Raw genomic sequence first — 13070 nt, forward strand, 5'->3', positions numbered from 1 at the left:
AGTGCTTTCAAGAGAGCTACCTTTGTTTTATGTCCTGACCAAGCTGGATACAAACAAATTCAGTGTTTGCAATGTAAGACCTGCATCTATTTACATAGAATATAGAAAGGGAATTTGAAGGTATTTTGAAAGTGTGTGTGTGCTTGTGTGTCTGGTAATTATTGAAAGTGAAGCTGTTGAATTTAAATGTACAGGTAAAAAATGTTTTTCCTTCAGATAGCTTAAAATCAAAGCTGTTTTGGCGACCTGTGAAGTAGGATACAATGAAAGAAAAAAGAAGAGTAAAAACTTGATTCAACAGGAAGGCAATCAGGAATGCACTGGTTTTAGTTTAAAATGCAAATACAAAAACTACTTTTAGGAGTTTTTTTGTTTGTTTTGAACCCCAGAATACATAACACTGTTAAAAATAGCCAATTAAGTCTGAATGAAATATACTAGGAATTTTATCACTAACGTACTTAAAAACTACAAGATACAAATTGTGATTAGAAAGTAATAACACTAATTTTAGAATCCATATATAAGTTTTTCTTGTCTATTTATAGTCATCCTGAGAGCATAAACTTTGTGTGGGTGGATATCTCTTTAGAAATAAGAGTTTTCTGAAAATATATATATGAAAAATGATACTTTTAAATGAATCTAATCCAGTTTAAATGCACTGATAAGACTTACTAGTTATCAAATTATTTTCTCTCCCTCTCTCTCCCCCTCTCCTCCTCCCTTTCCTCTTTCTCCCTTCCTCCCTCTCTCTCTTTGTTTCTTTCATTCTCTCTGTTTCTCTGTTTCTCTCCCTCTCTTTTTTTCATGTTTTATAAATAAAGATCATCTTCCTAGGTTGGCTTTAAGCAAGGTCTATAGGTTAAAACCATTTCTTTAACAAGAACTGCCATCATTTACCATTATTAGATGCAATTTAATTTCTGACTATGAGAGAGGGCAATTACATCTGAAGGGAGTCATGCCTTGCTTCCAAAGAAAAATTTGCTGGTGAAATAGTTCTTCTGTAAAAGGGAAGCATGACTATTAATGTGTTGAATAAATATTTATTGAAGACTTTCTAAGGCCAGGTGCACAGGGTAAAAATGGTAAGCAAAATAGATGTGGGCTCTGCTCTTGTGGAATGTGCATCTAGCAACCTATTCTGGATAATTCAAAAATAATATGATAATAGAAGAAAGTCTAATATCTATTTTTAGAATTTGTAAATTGCTACTTTTCTAAAAGTTACTCTATCCTTTCATCCCATAAAATTAGGCAGTGAAAAGAGAGATCAGAATTCTGTGGTATGCACAACTATAGCTACGCAGACCTTGTCACTGAAGAGTATGCAGGATTGGAACACAGGAAGTCGGTGCCAGCACAGAGCTATTTGCCTCTAGGAAGCATCTCCAAATAGCTCCCCTGTTTCCTGCTCAGGGCCCCCCGCTAGCCCATAAGGTGCCCCCTGGAGAAGATGCAGTCCACCACCAGGGCTCATGCTGAAGACTAGATTTCAGGGCTGATTGCACAGCCATGCACACGGACCTCATCACTCACTCCACATCACACTCAGGTGAAGCTCAATTATGAAGCATTCCTATTAAAAATGATATGCAGTCAGAATGCTTTTTGTGATGGAAAAAAGCACTGAATCCCAAAGATCAACCACATCAGAATCCCAAAATATGTCTTCAAAACCACCAAAAAGATGATATAGACATCATTTAATACAACATATTAGAAATTAAGTCTTTAAAACGTGCCTCTGGCAACCAGTTTTACCTCATGTGGCAATATATCATATAAGCTAACGTATTTTGGTGATGTATTGCTAGAACACATCCCAGCAAGTGCTCTCTGGAAGCATATTTGTGCAGTGCATCATCACTGGGGCAGGCTGGGTGCACAATAGCAGTCCATGGCCCAGAGGGTACAGAACATCACTTCAGCTCCTCCAGCCAAAGCATGGTGATCCCTGATTCAATGGCTGCCCAGCAATCAAGGCAAAGGTGCCACACCATTTGTGGGCTGTGAAAGGAGCCTGGGATCCTGTTGCCTCTCAGCAAATATGAGGTAAAAGTCCAGAGGACTATAGTGTCATCAATGGAAACCCTGACGGTGCAGTGGGATAATTCATTCTGTGCCATTCCCTTCTGGAAACTACACATCTCGTTAGATTTTGCAGAGTGATCCTGGGTGAAGTTAATATTTGGATTTCTCTCCTGGGAAGATATTAGGAGACCTTAGAGAGCTGGAGCGAGATGATGTTACAGTTTGATACTTCCTTTATGTATGCATCTAACCTCTTCTGTTTGAAGTTAATTTGATTTTGCCTGCATAGAAAAGGAGCCTTGGGAGATGGTTTTTTATTAAAGATACGCTGAACCGTTCAGTTTCCAAACTTACAAACTGGAGGAAATTGAAAAGTCCTTGAAGACTGAAGCTTTTGGTGCATGTTCAAATTTCACTTCAGATCATTTTTCTTGACAAAAGCCTGTATCTCAAGCAGTTTTGAGGGAAATCCTCTTATAATCATTTGACAATTTAAGTGAACATGTAAGATGTCCACCAGCTTATTCTATTTCTGTTGGTTAGATGGCATTTTGGACTGCTTCCTTTTACTGACATTTTACACGCACACGGTTTCTAATCTCTTCGGTGGTGTTCATTTATTGACATGCTAGAAGAAGAGAAGTAAAACTAGACTATTCTTTAGGATAAACACACATCTTGTATCAGTAGATTAAGGCCTTATAAAACCTGGTGCTTTGTCTGCATGCTAGGAAAAACTATTGGAGGCTGTTCCTGCATATGCAGCAATACAAATAACAAAAGACATTTCAACAGGACATACGTTTGTTATATGATAATGTGAGGCCATATGTAACCATATAATTCTTCAGGGTAGGTTATAGCAAAAGTCACCTAATTTATAGTGGAATCCCTTGTTGTGGTAAAACCCTAGGTGACAGTTATTCCTTTACTGAAGACGCAGGGCCCTGAATATAATCTTTCTTACCAGCTCAATCATATTGCGTTCTAAGTCAGTGAAAGGCCATTTGTTGCTAGATTCACTAGAGCTGTGGGTGTTATCATTTTACCTCGGGAAATGCTGGAAAAGTTTATTATGGAAGTTAAGCCTTATGCTTGATTCCTAGCTTACTGACCAGCCATCTCATGTGTGTAGTTACAGAGTGGTGCACTTAAGAAAAATTACCCTATTTTTCCTCCGTAATTGCAAAAGTAGCTTTTGCATCAGTGTGCACCCACTCTTTTATCTTTGTAGTTCACAAATTGCCCTAGCCCGGGGGGCAGTGTAGTTAGTCACTAGGAACTAGGAGTAAGGGTTGTGGAGCCATGTTGTCTGGGTTCCAATCTCCCTTCCAGTTACTATCACTTTGACTGTGGCTTGGTTGGACCAGGCCACCTTAGTGTTCTGACCCTCAGTTTCTTTTATCGACGTGGGGGTGATACTAGTACTTACTACATGGGGCTATCAGGAAAAAATGAAATGAGAACATCCCTACAGAGTTCTTTGTACAATTCCTGGTACACAGAAAATATCCAATAAATGGTAGCTATTATACTAGTTCCCGCTTATCTGCGAGAGATACATTCCAGGACCCCTAGAGGATGCCTGAAACCAAGATAGTACCAAACCCTAAACACACTATGTTTTTCCTGTACTAAAAGATGTGTGGCATATACAGCATGGATACACTGGACAAAGGGAGGTTTTACGTCCTTAGTGAGGTGAAGGGGGAGGGGGAGAGATTTCATCACACTTCTCAGAACTTGTACAACTTAAAATTTATGAATTGTTCATTTCTGGAATTTTCCATTTAATATATTTGGACCACGGTTGACCACAAGTAACTGAAAGTAAAACTGTGGATAAGATGGGGACTACTGTATTATTATGCAGGTGAGAAACTCAGATTGTCAAGGAAACCTAAATTCTCTATCATATTTTTTTGAACTACTCAGTTTTGCATCCTTTTGGCTTTCCATCTCCAGTGAGCAGCTGTTTCATTCCTAATCTTTACTTGCTTGTAACATGGACAAAAATGTAATCATATTTAATTATAAGCCTCTAACATATCTTGAATTTCCTTTTACTATCTAATAGCTAGCCTTGTACCTTGTAGGATTTTTCTATTTCTCACAAGTCAATTCAAAAATTACCACCACTGCACAACGGTGGGTGAAACATTTCCCATCCAGGTCCTTCTTCTGAGACCCAGGCAGAGATCCATATGTCAGACTTTAGATTCTTAACATTGTTTTTGTTTCTATCTGTTTCTGTCTTGTCACATTCTAATTAGCTGTGTACGTTCCTAAGTCCTTTCCTCAGGCTGGGAGCTCCTCAAGGCCAGGAACTGGATCTTTTTTTATCATTATGTCTTCAGTACCTGGCCCAGCCCCTGACACAAAGCCCACAAATTGAAACTGTCTCCTGAATCATCCTTATATCTGATATAAATTTTAGGTATGAATATACATTTTAGATTCACCATAAAAGTACTTTTGCATATTATCCAATTCTGTGTTAATTAAGACAAGGCTAGAAATACTCATAATACTGAGGAGGAAATAAGGCAGTTGTTATCCTTTTTAATCAAAAGAGAAAACTGAAGAGGTGCTCACTCAAATTCACACAATTAATGGCAGTACTAAAACTAGAACCGAAATTTCTCAATACCTTGAAACGCGTTCAAATACCCACTAGGTTCTATCTACCGAGAAAATGAATAATCCTGAAGATGAATGTTGGATCGGGAAAAAGAAAGTTAGTTTTTTTTCACAGACTTCTTCATTACTCAGAAGTTGTCAGAGTCCATTCATCTGTAAAACTCATTTGTTGGGATTTAGTGTGATGTAAGATAATGAACTTTACTGTGTGGCTTTGGGAAAGTTAGTTAAATTCACTGAGCTTTGATAACCATATCTGAAAATGAAGATACAAAAAACCTACCATGGAGAATTGATATAATAATTAGTGAGAATGGTTGCAATGCATACTGACTGGCACATATTGGGCATTAATCACTGGTGGCTATTATTCTTATCTTTAACTAGGAGATTAATAACATCAACCTTATAAGAGATGGGCTAAGTCTATTTTTGATGAAGAGGTATGTTTGTGAAAGCAGAAAAAGCCAGATGAGACATAAAGGCCCTTGTATTTAAAAAAGAGAATAGTATAATTATATTCCTTTTGCCAAGAGTGCACTGGAAAGGATTTCTTGCAGCAGAATGTGGCACAGCATCATATCTATCACCCGTCTGGCGTTGACCACGTACTTTAAGCATCAGAAAGCTTTCACTATACAGACAGCCTTGCTACTGTAGTATGATGGGAGTAGGGAAGGTGTAAAAATTTATGCAATTTAAGGAAGATATGCATAAAAAAGGTAAATAATTTATTTTTCTGGTGGTAATCTTGTTCTTAATTTTCCATTCCTGCTAATAGCACTTTGAGGGAAAGTGGTACAAAAACTTTCCAATTTTTGGTCACTCATTTTCTTCTTGTTTAAAAATATTTCTGGGGACCGGCCTGGTGGTGCAGCGGTTAAGTTCGCATATTCCGCTTCTCAGCGGCCTGGGGTTCACTGATTCAGATCCCCAGTGCAGACACAGCACCACTTGGCAAAAGCCATGCTGTGGTAGGTGTACCATGTATAAAGTAGAGGAAGATGGGCACGGATGTTAGCTCAGGGCCAGTCTTCCTCAGCAAAAAGAGGAGGATTGGCAGTAAGCTCAGGGCTAATCTTCCTCAAATAAATAAGTAAATAAATAAGTAAAAATATTACTTCCAAGTAAATATTTGGTCAATTCAAATTTCGAATTCTCTATCAGAGTTTTTCCTCCCTCTTAAGGGGAAATTTCTCTTTCCGCCATCCCCAGGGTCTGGGGGAGGGATTTCTGGTCTGAAAGCTTCCTTGGGATCATCCCTGCCTCCCTGACAGGTCCTCATCCAGCCTAGTTTCTAGCCATACGTTGCATGGTGAGACATAGGTGGCCCTGGCTCATTGTCTGGGGGCTGTATGGTCACACGCCCTTTAGGATGTGGGATTTTTGGTTGACTTTGGGTCTGAGATTCCAAAATGCTTCTTGTCTCGGCTCCAAGCCTCTTAGGTACCTTGGGCCTACTGCTGTCTCTGAGTCCACCTGGGATCTCAAGAACTTCTCTGCAATCTTCTGTAGTCTTTGAGGCTTCCCAGGATATCCCTCTTTGTCATTATGTCTCTACCCCTAGGCCTTGATGGATAGAATGTCTTGCCAAAATCAGGGCTTCACTGAGAGGCTTTCAGATTCCCCAGACGAGTGTGGCACCAGCACCAGTATTTTCTGAATTCTCCAGTCCTATCTGGGTATTCAGTCTTCTTAAGGTTGAGCCCTGGTGAGGAGGAGGACCATTCCATCTGCCTCCTTTTCCCTTTATTTTCCCTTCTTTCTAAGCTCTCCCCTCAGGCATCTGAATGGTGTTCTCTTTCAGAGAAACTCTGGCAGAAACTTCCCCCGAGTTATTTCCTGCTCTGTGGCCTGCTCTGTGGTTCATGGGCACCTCGCACCCCATATTGAAATGTTAAAGTGCAGAAATCTTTTTAGATGTTTGTGTTTCCTCTCCCAATTTTGGCTTTTACGATCAAAAAATAAATGCTCATTCTATGATCTCACTATGGACTTAGACTCAAAACTGAGCAGGATGACATTTCTCAAATGTGTTCAGCCATAGATTTAGTGGATTTGGGAATTAAGAGACAACAAGAAAAGAGTTATTACTCTACACAAAAATACCCTGAGACAAATAGGAATTAAGATTACATAGGATAAAATTACATGAGTTTAACCTCTAACAAATTTTATTTCTGTTGTTCCTAAGAATGTAAAAGCCACTTTTTGGCCTTCTCAAGACCTGGAAGACATAATACAGTAGTTTTTCAAATTCCTAACGTATTGATTTAGTTTCCTTCTCTGGGCAAACCTAGTCTTCTGAATGGGCATTTATATTTTACCTTTTTGAAGCAACCAGCTATTAGAGTTGTGCTTCTGTTACTTTAAGCCTCACTGTGGGAAACATTTTACGTTGTGATAATTTAAACTAATGTCTCCTTCAGAAGCTTTCTAAGGTCAACTAGATTCTTTAAGAAACAGATCCTTGGGTTTATAGCTAAAGCTATGACCAGTAACCACTTATTTATTGCTACAGTGTAGACGTTCTGATTTGGGGTTTAAACTTAGGCCTGGTTCTCAAAGAGAATCTTTATTTGCTAAGTGATCTCTTGTGACCTAGTCAAAAACAGCTGAACACTGTCATTAATGAGCGACTGTCCAAACTACTTCTTTCGTCCACACCTCCCATACGCCCCATGCCCTTGCTGGTATGTACTTGTCAGAATGAAAATCATTATCCCTACTGCCCTCATTTAGAAGATTTACAAGGAAAAATACTTACATTATTATCAGACCTTAGGGAACCAATATTTTTTTCCATCAATATTTATTCAACAAATAGAAATTTACATCTGCCTTGCACAGAGTATAGTGCTAGAGTGTGTACCACTCTCTGATCTAATCAGAAATGTGACCAAGCTACAGAAAACACTTTGATTTCAAAATAAAATCATATCTATAGTCCCTAAGAACACTTTGAGTCTTTATTTAACAAGATTCAGCATCATATGAACATCATGAATGGAATCATATTATAACTTTATCATAAAATAGGTGCACAATAATAACAGTACAGAGTCATGCACGTGTAACAATGTTTCGGTCAATGATAGATCCCATATGTGATGGTGGTCCCATAAGATTAGTACTGTATAGCCTAGGTGTGTAGTAAGCTATACCATTTCTGTTCGTGTAAGTACACTCTATGATGTTGGAACAATGATGAAATTGCCTAATGATGCATTTCTTAGAACATATCCCTGTCATTGTGACATGTGACTTTATATAAGAAGAATACTTCAGAGAGGCCCACCACTGATCAAGCATGCCCATTTAGTTGTTTTCCCTCTAGTCTGGATGGGTTTATTCTAATCTATCCACATTCATATCTGATTCCTTTTGTAAACTATGGGTCACATGTCCAACACAACTGCCAGGGCTCAGGGTTGCTTTCTGCGAATCAACCATGGACCCAAGCAAAGACTTCATGTTGAGAGCTCGTTGTGAGAGCTCTTGAGTAGGTCGTGCATGAATGAAAACATTCCTGAATCCGCTAAAAGTAAAATTTTTCCTCAGTGATACCTTAGCATGAGGAGGAAGATACAGATTATTGGATTTACTACGTTTATAAGAAATTATTTCTACATGGGATTATAATTCTCAATTAACAGTAGCACCAACCTATTTACTAGTACTATGGAAACACCCAACTTTTTGTGTGGAATAAAGCCATTTTATATTCTACTTCTCCTGGAATTTTCTGCCTTTGATTCTACACCTCAGTACTCTACTGCCAGCCCATGACCTAACCCTTCTTCCTCTCTGGAATAACTTTCCCAAGAGGCAAGCTTGCTCTATCTCGCTCCTCAAAGATATTGCTACTTTGATACTGACTTATTATAGGCCTGATAAAACATCAATAGTAAATATTCTGCAGTAGGGTCATTAAAGCTTCTGTTTGTTTGTTCTTTAACTTAGTAATAAACCAGATAATCAGAAATCCACATGTATGGATAGCATGAATTGGTGACAGTGATTACTTGAAAGAGTCCATGTATTAGACATGATCTGAAGGCTTTATTTTGAATCCTTTATTCTTTTGTTTGAAATCCTTTATAATGCTCTAGTTTCATCATATAATTATAGTGCTGTTGAGCATGAAGAGATGAAATTTATATAATAATGTTATTCTATTTTGATCATATTGGCTGATAGTGCAAGAATACTAGCTATATACCTACAGAAGTTAGTTCAGCGAAAGAGGCAAAGATAGAAAGCTGGATTCTATTGGCCTGTTAGTGCCTGTGAGCTATTGAAGTAATTTTTATTTATTCATCACTATTTTGTAAAAATATCTTGAGTAAGCAGTCTAGTTTATATATTTGACCTGTAGATTGATTGGTGGATGTCAGGGATCTGTTGTAGTTCTCAAGTCAATATGATTGACTTTCAAGGTGATTTCAATGACAAGTCATTGAATATGATGTGTATGTATGTGTTGTGTGTGTGTATACATACATATATATATATATGTATGCATACATATCTTTGAGCCTTGAAATTTTGACTAGTTTCTGTAAAAGTTCATGCCGGGATCTTTATTCTTTGGGTAGTTATTATTATTAAAGTTAAGTGCATTGTAGGGTTGAGTGAGGCAGAGAATTTAGATAGGGATAAGGCTAGATTATTTGGTCTTTGAGTGGCTTGCTTTGTTTCTTTAATATTGTTAACAGCAAGGACCTTGGATCCAGATCACCTGGGTTTAAAACTTGGTTCTGCCACTTACTATGTGAACTCAGTTTCCTCATCAGTAAAATGGGGACTCCAGTTCGACCAGAGTCTCTCTGTTGCACAGCTCCACAGACGTTGTAGTCTAATGAATGTGCCACCAGGCATTCTGCAGCAGTGAGCTGTTCTTTCTCAGCAGGTTGTCCTGAGGATTAAGTGAGTAAAGTGCTTAAAACGTTGTCTGACTAAGCACTCTATAAGTGTTGCTATCTTTAACCTTTGGGTAAAAGAGGTTTTATTAATGACCAGTATACCTTAAAAATTTACAGTAGTGTATTTTGGTTCTAATTTTAATGATATCTAATGATGGCTTTTTTCCCCCCAAAACTGCTTCTAGTTACTGGCACTTGTTCTAATAAATAGGTTTCCAACAGATTAAATTGGGCTCTTTAATCCTAGAAAAATACTGTATTGCAGTGCTGTACCAAGCCATATTGGAGCCTGAGGCAAAAGAAATGATCAGTAATACTGATCCTATCATTATTTAAAATTTTAGTATCTTGTTCATCATAGACTTTTTTGCATTAACTTTTTAAAAATATTGTATTGAAATATTATTGGTCTTGATTATTGAGTTTTTAGCATTTCTCCTCCCCCTTAGAGTTTGCATCCAAGGTGAGTGCCTCACTTGCTTCACCCGTCTCACCCTAGTCCTGGCCCTGCTGTCCTGGACTTCATCTGTTATAGTGAAATGTGTCCCCAATCTATATGTAGTTGGCACGTCACTGATCTCTCGCTGACTCAAGGAGGCTATAGTAGCCAAATGTATTTCTAGACCCCAGAAACTCCTCCTTAGAATGTCATTCCTACTAATGCTGCCTTGTTTTTTATTTTCCACTTACAAGGTAACTTAAAAAGTCTTAGTTTAAGGAATTATTAAAATTCAAAACAAGTTTTCTGCTTGTTTGAATACATGATCAAGTAATTTTGTCTTGAGTGAAATGCACTCAGAATAAGTGTGACACCAAATCAGAGTACCATGAGAGAGCCACAAGAACAACACCTACCCTGAAGTCAGGGAGAAAGAGAATAGGATGTAACTGTAGGGGAGGAAGACATTTCCTCTACCTTCTCTGGGTTCATCTGGCTGGAGAACGAATTAAATTCACATGAGACAGAATAGCAGGAGAAAATTAAACAAAGCTTTATAACATGTATACATGGGAGAGGCTCAGACAAGCTGAGCAACTCGCCAAAATGGCTGAAGCCCCCACCTTAAATATCATATCCAGCTAAAGACAAAGGAGGATGTTGGGGGTGGGGAGAGTCAGTTACAGGAGGCTACCAGAAACAGGAATAAGATTATTATGCAGATTTGAGTCCTTGCCTTTAGCATTGATTAAGAGTTTCTAGAGATAAGGTCATCCCCTTTCTTCTTCCTGGTACAGAGAGGGAGTCCCCTTTACAGATGGAGATTTCCCTTACAGATGTAAATGTCTCTTAACAAAAGGGTAAGTAAATTCCACTTTTCAGTTGCTTTCCTGTCGGCAAAGTAATCAGCCCCAAATAATCATCACACCAAAGAGACATGTCTTGGGGTGGCCAGTTCCAGTCCCCCACAGAACCTAAGGAGAAATTGTTACCAGTAGTATTAAGAAAACCACAACTAGTCAAATGAGCCACTTGGAAGAATAGAAAAGGCATAAGATGTCCCTTTACTTGTTCATAATGAGGTTGAGAAAATATGCCCTGGATCAGTACTGGCTAGGTAATCAGGAGCTCAGCTACTATTCCATCAGATGATGAGGAGTATAGCGGAGAAAGACATTTCCTCTACCCACTCTGGGTCCTTCTGGCCAGACAGCGAATTAAATTCACATGAGACAGAATAACAGTAGAAAATTAAACAAAGCTTTATAAAATGTATACATGGGAGAGACCCAGAAAAACTGAGTAACTTGCCAAAATGGCGGATGCTGTCACCTTAAATACCATCCTCAGCTAAAGACAAAGGAGGATGTTGGGGGTGGAGGGAGTCCATTATGGGAGATTACCAGAAAAGCACAGTAAACAAGGGTAAGGTTATTATGCAAATTTAAGTCCTTGCCTTTTGCATTGATAAGAGTTTCTAGAGATAAGGTAATCCCCACTTCTTCCTGGTACAGAGGGGAGACACTTTACAGATGGAGATTTCCTTTACTAATGTAAATGTCTCTTAACAAAGGGTAAGTAAATTCTACTTTTTGGAGTTTCTGTCATGTCTTCAATTTTTAAAAGTAAACAGCCCAAAATAATCCTCATGCCAAAGAGGTGGCCAATTCCAGTCCTCCACAGAAGCATCAACTAAAAACTGCATCTACAAGTTTGGAATAAGATAAATGTTAAGTTGGATTTCTGCTCAGTCATCTATTAGTTGTGCAATTTGGACAATATATTTAAATTCTCTGAGCCTTAGTATGGGGATAAAAATGCCTACTTCACCATACTGTTATGAGAAATAAGAGAGTTTATGTAATGTAGCAAAAAATGCATGGGACATATAGAAGGTGCTTAATAGTTGGTTATTGGTGTTTTTATGATTCATATTAATATTATGTCAAACAACATACCAGCTAATTAAGGGCAATTAGGAGCAAGTGGGTGTAGATGGCCAAACCCAGTGAACTTTCTGCTGGGAAAAGTGGTCCAGTACTGAACTGGGATATAAGACAGACAAGTGATTAGGCCTGAAGAGAACACGTGTCCCTTTAGCCACCTGAGAGGTGGCCAACCTAACATCAGATCAGCATCTACGTGCTGACGAGCCCAGCTTTCCTAATTTCTGAATAGAGCAAGAAAATGGCACCAAACAGATAGGAACCCAGGGATCCAGCCAGGCCTCTGGTCACCCAGGAGTGAGGGAGTCTTCAGTAAGCCAGTAGGGAAAGAGAGAGCAAGTCTGACTCAGGAAATTACTCTTCCAGAGAGGGAAAGGAGTTGGGTCATGGGCCAGCAGAGTGCAGAGAATTGAAGGAGGGGCTGATGACAGTAGTACCTGGGAAGAGATGACTGCAGCAGGCCTTTATCACACACAAGAGTGGATATTCTTTCAGTAATGACTTGTAGGCTGGTGCTGCTCGTCTTAAATTGCTAAAAGGGCTTACATTCTCATCTTTATTTTATCAAACTACTGTTTAATTTAAAAATCTCTAATTCTCTCCTCATTCTATAGTTCTACTGAGTTTCAAAATTATATTTTAGTGGATTTGAGACTTTTCAGAGCCCAGATAACATGTCAGGGCATTTTCCTGTTCCCAGTCCTCAGAGAAAATATCCTTGGTAACCATACTTATATAACGTCTGCGTACCTGGTAAAATCATCTAAAAAATGTAGCCATCTGGATATTTTGTCTAGGATGCTCAGTAACTGCTGCTGCCATTAAAAAGAAAAATTCAATTATTGATTATTTCTTTACTGAAATGAATAAACTGATTATATCTTTCAATAACTTATAGATTTAGACTGATCTCTGTAAGAAAGAAGTGTGAGAAATTGCATAAGCCTCCATTTTATTTTTCTTAGCAGCTAATTGAATTTTCCAAGCAATCAAGAAATTTGAGCATATTGTCCTCCAAATCAAGGAGGTCCCATTCCAATCTCTCTCCTGAAATTGCAAAGCATTTTCCCCCTTCCGTTCATG

General features: G+C 38.5%; 1 protein-coding gene across 44 annotated transcripts in view; it reads left to right on the forward strand.

Moving 5' to 3' along the window:
* Nucleotides 1–13070, forward strand: part of NRXN1 (neurexin 1) — a 1068408-nt gene that overhangs the window by 452850 nt on the left and 602488 nt on the right. The window lies entirely within an intron of this gene.

The sequence above is a fragment of the Equus przewalskii genome, chromosome 14, assembly GCF_037783145.1.
Source record: "Equus przewalskii isolate Varuska chromosome 14, EquPr2, whole genome shotgun sequence".
Taxonomy (NCBI): domain Eukaryota; kingdom Metazoa; phylum Chordata; class Mammalia; order Perissodactyla; family Equidae; genus Equus; species Equus przewalskii.